Source organism: Pristiophorus japonicus, chromosome 16 (genome assembly GCF_044704955.1).
Source record: "Pristiophorus japonicus isolate sPriJap1 chromosome 16, sPriJap1.hap1, whole genome shotgun sequence".
Taxonomy (NCBI): domain Eukaryota; kingdom Metazoa; phylum Chordata; class Chondrichthyes; family Pristiophoridae; genus Pristiophorus; species Pristiophorus japonicus.
This window is the reverse complement of record NC_091992.1, coordinates 33635239-33643581: the sequence shown is the minus strand read 5'-3', so window position 1 is coordinate 33643581 and position 8343 is coordinate 33635239. Positions and strand designations below refer to the sequence as shown.

At 42.2% G+C, this 8343-nt stretch overlaps 1 non-coding gene across 1 annotated transcript; it reads right to left on the bottom strand.

Moving 5' to 3' along the window:
• Positions 1-1469: 1469 nt before the first annotated feature.
• On the bottom strand, positions 1470-1663 carry LOC139227328 (U2 spliceosomal RNA). The gene has a single exon (XR_011587424.1). It is a non-coding gene; the product is annotated as a U2 spliceosomal RNA (small nuclear RNA).
• Between the last annotated feature and the right edge of the window lie 6680 nt (positions 1664-8343).

Genomic DNA, 8343 nt, shown 5'->3' with positions numbered 1-8343 from the left:
GGTACTCCCTTATCCGGACCCACCCCTCATCTGGAACCATATCCGGCCACCGGGTGGCACATGCGCAGAACTCCGACAAGACCAAATTGATATCCTTCCCCGCTGCCGACTCCCGCAATTGCTGGCCTGACTCTTTGATCCACCACCCCCTCCATGGATTTCTTTTCTGCACTCCCAGCCCCAAGCCAGCCAGCTCCGAAATCCCCTTGCTCAGTACCTGTACCATCCAATTTAACGTGACCACCACTTGTACAGAAATACTCCTTATCCAGAACAGGCCAGGTCCTGAGGGTTCCGGCTAAGGGAGGTTCAACCTAGTACTGGCTAATGCATACATCGGTTACTCATTTTTGTATATTACTTCAGGTCCCAGATCTTTCACTGGAAGGAGTGTTTTGCCAAAGTGCAGAGTTTCACACTCAGGAAAACCAAGCGTATATATCGCTCTTAGTTAAGAGATAAACACTGGCTTCAGAAGTTGGTGACCGTGAAGTAGAAAAAAGACACTTAAAGATCAAGCTGCAAGGTAACGAAAGAGAAAGTGAAAAATTGCTAAAGGCAATTTAGAACATTTTGTCCCAAAAACACTTAACAGGTCAGGTAGCATCTGTGAAGAAACATAGGGTTAATGCTCCAGGTCAATCCCCTTTCGTAAGAACACAGTATATCTTTTAAATGTGCTGATTTCTTTTTATACCTGATTCTTTTCATAGTCTGGCCTACATGTGACTCCAGTTTCTTTTAATTATTCATTCACGGGATGTGGGCGTCGCTGACAAGGCCAGCATTTATTGCCCATCTCTAATTGCCCCAACTAAGAAGGTGGTGGTGAGCTGCCTTCTTGAACCACAGTAGTCCATGTGGCAAAGGTACTCTCACCGTGCTATTAGGGAGCGAGTTCCAGGATTTTGACCCAGCGATGATGAAGGAACAGCGCTATATTTCCAAGTCAGGATGGTGTGTGACTTAGAGGGGAACTTGGAGGTGGTGGTGCTCCCATGCACCTGCTGCCCTTGTCCTTCTGAGTGGTAGAGGTCGCGGGTTTGGGAGGTACTGTTCTACATCCACATGGTGGACTATTAATGCCCTCAGGGCACCTAGGGATGGCAATAAATACAGCATTGCCAGTGATGCCCACATCTCAAGAATACATTTTTAAAAACAAGCATAATCTGCCATGTATTCTAAACAAAAAATTTAACTTATTGACTTGAACCAAGTTTATCAAACAAAAAATAGACTTTTGTCAACTTGAAGGACACAGCTCCACCTCAGCAGAATAGTAAACTGGATATTTTTTATTTTTTTTAATTTTTATTAAAATTCATAGCCAATCGTTCCAATTCTTTGTCAAATCACAAATGCCAGAGGTCACCTTGCACACATCAAGGATCACTCTGCGCCAATGCTCTTAGCCAAAAGGCCTAGAGCCACTGCACCGTTCCTGGAAGTACTGCAATACCAGGTTCGTGCCATGGAGATGGGTGTGTGACCCCCACACACCTCCATGGAGGTGGATGGGTCAAGCCACCCCACCCACCTCCTATTTCCAAAAAGCAAGCATATACCTTCCTGATCCAGGGAGAACCACCTTGGGGTCATGGTGGCTACTCCCCTGTCAGGTCAGTTGCGCATGATCTTAGCCAAAAGGCCGAGAAGCGATAAGAAGCGATAGTAAACTGGATATTGCCCAGTAATAATCCAATTTACTGTGAACACCATGGGAGATCTGATAATGTACAAGAATTTATTTTACATTTACCTCGCACCCATCACACTGCAGACGTCATACATCAGAGGTCACATGCCAGATGCAATATAGTCTTTAAAAAGTGAAAAAAAGCACTTCATCCTGGGTTCTGATCTGGAACCAGAAACACACAAGCAACTTACTGACCTCTAGGTATTTACAATTGCTATCAGAACCTGGATTTCCAGGGGGTCTTAACCTGTAGCCTTAAAGAGGTAGTGAGTCCATGAGTTAAACATCATAATTGTGCCTCAGACTACCCAAGGGAGATGTGCTAATACAACCATAAATTCATTGTCTAAATTTGATTTACCACTACTGTCAAGTTTGTGCAATTCACATTCTAAAATTTGCAGAATAATTTATAATCACTTTAAAACTGCAAATTTAACTTCCATTGGTCTGAACTGTGATCAAGACCAAACCAGTAGTGCAGCCAATTAGGTTGCCAGAATGTATTTTCCACTTTACAATACTTTAAGCATAGTCAGTTTGGAAAAAAATACAAAATCTCTCCCTTTTTAAAAATTAGTAAGATCACACATATTGCAAGTGTTTAAAAGATCACAGCAGAATTCATTTCATGAAGTAAGACTGACCTCTAATGGTCATTTTGATTAATTCAAGATGCAGCGCTTTTTTTACTGCAGAGACTGCAACACCTTCCTAAAAACGATTCTGACAATTTCAATCAGTCGATTTATAAAATTGATCGCTTTGAGAAAAAATTAGGGTGTAATGAACTACAAATCTACTACACCGTGTTAATATATCTCTCTCCTAAAATGGCAATTTTCCATTATATGTTCAATTTTTCTGGTCCACATGGAAATTTTAAATGCCATTTATGAACCTTCAGGAGGTGTGGCATTGAGGCAGACAGATTACAAAGGTCCAAGTTTTAATTCCTGGCCTGGACTGAGCCACCCAATTGCAGGCAAGGTGTCAGTGGTTGCAGTACAGTTGGCCTCGCTGTTCCTGGACTAATGAGGGAATAAGGCATCCATCAAGTCTGCTGTTCTTGATTGTTATGCAATGACTCCTTCAGCAGATGAGTGTCTAGAGATACCAGGAGCAAACATAAACAGGCTTGTGTGTGATGGGTTCCATTTTCAAGTAGCCTTCCAAGGCTCAAGTAAATTTTGACTCTGTCTGCCCAGTGGAAACTGGGCGGAACGAGAGTTAAAATTGAACAGCTCTATTTGCCCCTCTATTCCCACCTTGGTTTAACCTTGATGTTTCTGCAGATGACAGAGGTGTCCACCTGACCCATATCACACCCATGTCACTTCCTTTCTTGTCAAGACAGGAAAACTCTTTGAAATCTTTTCACAAAAGGGTTCATCACTGATTACATTGCAAACCATACAATTTATAGCACAGTGGAGACCATTTGGCCCCATCGCACCTGATCTGCTGATAGTTCTTCAACTGGATCCACATACTCTATCCTCCAGTAAGGTTGCCATGTTCTCCTTCTCCTCTCTTCCACACTCACCTCTGATCTTCCTTTCATTCCTTAGCATCTCCAACTTGTCCAACACAGTTCCCTGCGTGTACCCATTTCCCTCTAGATTCTACTTTTTAAAATTCATAGCCATTTCCATTTGAAATGATGTTCTCAGAATAAGGGGCCACCCATTTAAAACTGAGATGAGGAGTAATTTCTTCTCTCAGAGGATTGTAAATCTATGGAATTCTCTGCCCCAGAGAGTTGTGCAAGCTGGATCATTGAATATATTTAAGGTGGAGATAGACAGATTTTTGAACGATAATGGAATAAAGGGTTATAGGGAACGGGAAGGGAAGTGGAGCCGAGTCCATGATCAGATCAGCCATGATCTTATTGAATGGCGGAGCAGGCTCGAAGGGCCAAATGACCTACTCCTGCTCCTATTTCTTATGTTCTTATCGCTGCAGGAATCCTCAGGGCAGTGTACTGGCCAATATTTATCCCTCAATCAACATCACTAAACAAATTATCTGGTCATTACCATATTTCTGTTTGTGGGAGCTTGCTGTGCGCAAATTGGCTGCCGCATTTCCTACATTGCAACAGTGACTACACTTCAAAAAGTACTTCATTGGCTGTAAAGTGCTTCGGGACATCCAATGGTCATGAAAGGTGCTATATAAATGCAAGTCTTTCTTTTTTCTTTATGATTGCAGTGTTCAGTTCCATTCCCATTATTAACAGCCATGAGGAGTCTGACAGGACTTGGCAGATTGTTTACGAGGATGAAGACCGACAAGTGTAAAACACCTCAGATGGATGCTGGAACTTCAAACGCCTCCTTTGCCAAGGTTCTTCTTTTATACTTTCATTTTTTGCTCATCAGTTGGGGGCGGGGGGGAGGGGGGCAGGGCGGGAATTACATTTTCTGGTGGCTTTCCAGGAGTGTTTGTAGATCAGTAAATGAATGGGTGAACTCCATTGCAATGTTTGAAGATCAACTCTGATAAGATTTCTTTGATCTTTATGAAAGCATCACCAGAACGTCACCCCTGAGCAAATTTGGACTCAACTGCTTATAATTGTATGAAAATATAATTGATTTATTTAAAATTCCATAACCAATTATTTATCAAATAATTATTTTGTGTCGAGCAGAGAAACATAGAAACATAGAAAATAAGTGCAGGAATAGGCCATTCTGCCCTTCGAGCCTGCACCATCATTCAATATGATCATGGCTGATCATGCAACTTCAGTACCCCCTTCCTGCCTTCTCTCCACACTCCCTGATCGCTTTAGCCGTAAGGGCCACATCCAACTCCCTTTTGAATACATCCAAAGAACTGGACTCAACACCTTTCTGTGCTAGAGAATTCCATAGGTTCACAATTCTCTGGGTGAAAAAGTTTCTCCTTATCTCGGTCCTAGATGGCTTACCCCTTATCCTTAGATTGTGACCCCTGGTTCTGGACTTCCCCAACATCAGGAACATTCTTCCTGCGTCTAACCTGTCCAGTCCCGTCAGAATTTTATATGCTTGTATGAGATCCCCTTTCATTCTTCTAAATTCCAGTGAATATAAGCCTAGTCGATCCAGTCTTTCTTTATATGTCAGTCCTGCCATCCCGGGAATCAGTCTGGTGAACCTTCGCTGCACTCCCTCAATAGCAAGAATGTCCTTCCTCCGATTAGGAGACCAAAACTGCACACAATACTCAAGGTGTGGTCTCACCAAGGCCCTGTACAACTGTAGTAAGACCTCCCTGCTTCTATACTCAAATCCTCTCGTTATGAAGGCCAACATGCCATTTGCTTTCTTAACTGCCTGCTGTACCTGCATGCCTACTTTCAATGACTGATGTACCATGACACCCAGGTCTCGTTGCACCTCCCTTTTACTAATCTGTCACCATTCAGATAATAATCTGCCTTCCTGTTTTTGCCACCAAAGTGGATAACCTCACACTTATCCACATTATACTGCATTTGCCATGCATTTGCCCACTCACCTAACCTGTCCAAGTCCCCCTGCAGCCTCTTAGCATCCTCCTCACAGCTCACACTGCCACCCAGCTTAGTGTCATCTGCAAACTTGGAGATATTACATTCAATTTCTTCATCTAAATCATTAATATATATTGTAAATAGCTGGGGTCCCAGCATTGAAACTTGCGGTACCCCACTAGTCACTGCCTGCAATTCTGAAAAGGACCTGTTTATTTCCACTCTTTGCTTCCTGTCTGCCAACCAGTTCTCTATCCACGTCAATATATTACCCCCAATCCCATGTGTCTTAATTTTGTTCGCTAATCTCTTGTGTGGGACCTTGTCAAAAGCCTTTTGAAAGTCTAAATACACCACATCCACTGGTTCTCGCTTATCCACTTTACTAGTTACATCCTAAAAAAATTCGAGAAGATTTGTCAAGCATGATTTCCCTTTCATAAATCCATGCTGACTTGGACTGATCCTGTCACTGCTTTCAAATGCACTGCTATTAAATCTTTAATAATTGATTCCAGCATTTTCCCCACTACCGATGTCAGGCTGACCGGTCTATAATTCCCTGTTTTCTCTCTCCCTCTTTTTTTAAAAAGTGGGGTTATCTTAGCTACCCTCCAATCCATAGGAACTGATCCAGAGTCCATGGAATGTTGGAAAATGACCACCAATGCATCTACTATTTCTAGGGCTACTCCCTTAAGTACTCTGGGATGCAGACTATCAGGCCCTGGGGATTTATCGGCCTTCAATCCCATCAATTTCCCTAACACCATTTCCTGACTAGTAAGGATTTCCCTTAGATCCTTCAGTTCCTCCTTCTCGCTAGACCCTCGGTCCCCTAGTATTTTCGGGAGGTTATTTGTGTTTTCCTTACTGAAGACAGAACCAAAGTATTTGTTCAATTGGTCTGTCATTTCCTTGTTATGAATTCACCCCTGATTCTGACTGCAAGGGACCTACATTAGTCTTCACTAATCTTTTTCTCTTCACATATCTATAGAAGCTTTTCCAGTCAGTTTTTATGTTCCCGGCAAGCTTACTCTCATACTCTATTTTCCCCCTTCTAATTAAACCCTTAGTCCTCCTCTGCTGAATTCTAAATTTCTCCCAGTCCTCAGGTTTGCTGCTTTTTCTGGCCAATTTATATGCCTCTTCTTTGGATTTAACACTATCCCTAATTTCCCTTGTTAACCACAGCTGAGCCACCTTCCCCATTTAATTTTTACGCCAGACAGGGATGCACTAAAAGCTGGCACGATTACTACACAGTTAAACACTTTCAAGAGTAACCATTCAGGAAAGATTAGTGTTACAGAGAACGCAGATACATTCATTTCATGAACTATTAAAGAATCAACAAACACCGGGTAGCTGGTAATATTTTTGCAGCAATTACGGCAACTGTTCCGTACATGACCCACTGGTACGCTCCTTTCTTCCCCGTTCCCCTTCACTGCAAGCGGGAGGCAGACGTAGCCTTTCACCTCCTGCTGAGCTTAGCGCGAGAAAGAGCGCATTACCAGAAAATCAACACCACGCTGATGTTAATGAGCAGGCAACAGCGGAAGCCGTTATATTGGCCGCCGCTGTTATCAGCAGATTTCCAGCGTTCTCGTATTTCTAGGCCTGTGTTTGTATATCATAGCAAATCCACTTTAATAATGATCAAGTTGATCACATTCGAGCTAACCCGCTCTAGCTTTCTCCCCATTGTGCCGGCACCATTAGTGGCCATGCCTTCTGCTGCCCAGACCCTAAGCTCTGGAATTCCCTCCATAAACCTCTCCACCTCGCTTCCTCATTCTCCTCCTTCAGGTCACTCCTAAGACACCTAATATCTCCTTATGTGGCTCAGTGTCAAATTTTGTCTGTTAACACTCCTGTGAAGTGCCTTGGGACACTTTACTACATTAAAGGTGCTATATAATGCAAGTTGTTGTTGAGTAGCTGCAAGGCTAAGTGCACATTCTTACGCATACCTTTGTAAATAAATTGTGGCTCATTAACAGTGCAAGGCAAAGCTGCTGCTGCCCTTAGCAGGGAGATGGGTTTTTTTCCAAGTTAATGGTGTAAAAATGGAATTCTGTTAAAGTATAATCAGTTGAACATTCAAACATTTTCAACAAAATGAAACCAAAAATCAGTTGATTTTGTGGCACAGCACATTAGAACACCAATACGTGGCATCAGGAAGTAGAGGAATGTTGCTCACACCAGAAGCCTTCTCTTGCACAGTAGGAAAGCGCTGACTGGGTGTAAGGGTCTTAGGGGAGGGAAAATCAAAGGAATGGCATCTGCAGGCCACTCTTCTGCTTGTTTTAGTGGCTTGCATTGACAGTAAGCTGCAAACTGGTTGTCCAGCTGCCCTTGTGGTCAGAGTTGGTGCTTGGCCTGCGTGTTCGAGAAATGGTAAAGAACAACTTGGAAAAAAAATGATTCGAAACCTGATGAAAAAGTTTCAAATTAATCATGTTTTTACCTCATCAATTGTGGTTAGCTTGCTTTCAAACAGAGCCCTCTCATAATTACTGATTGCTTTCACAACCTCATTATACTTGCAAACAATAGTCTCCGACCTGGTAGCTAAAGTTCTCATTCTGGATGCACCGGCATCCCTCAAGAGAGCCTTTGTGTATTCCGGCAACTATATAATTAAAATAACAAGACACGGCTAACAAAGATTCTGGATAATTAAGAAAAATAATTACATGTATTTGAAGTTGTAAAGACCTACCTAGTAATCACACAAAGAATACAAAGACATCTCTTCCTTACTGTTACATGTCATTGGTAAAGAAAGTTACTTATATTGCTGTTTGCTTGCTGTTGGCCTCAGTGAAATGTGTACATAGTACTCAAACTAGTATCTTAAAAAAAATATTGTTTAAAACAATACAAACATTCTCCATAACGACGTACTTTTCTTCTCCTCCCCCATTCTACATGTTTTTCTCCTCTTGTCCTTATGGTTCTTCCCAAGACAAGGCTCTGTATTGAATATCATTAATATTAAAATAGATAGTAATGGATTACATTTGCACATACTAAAAGAACTAGGGAAGAGATAGTACAGGCACTATTATATATTTATAAGGATTCATTAGAAAACAGTATTGTGCCAGAGGTCTGGAGG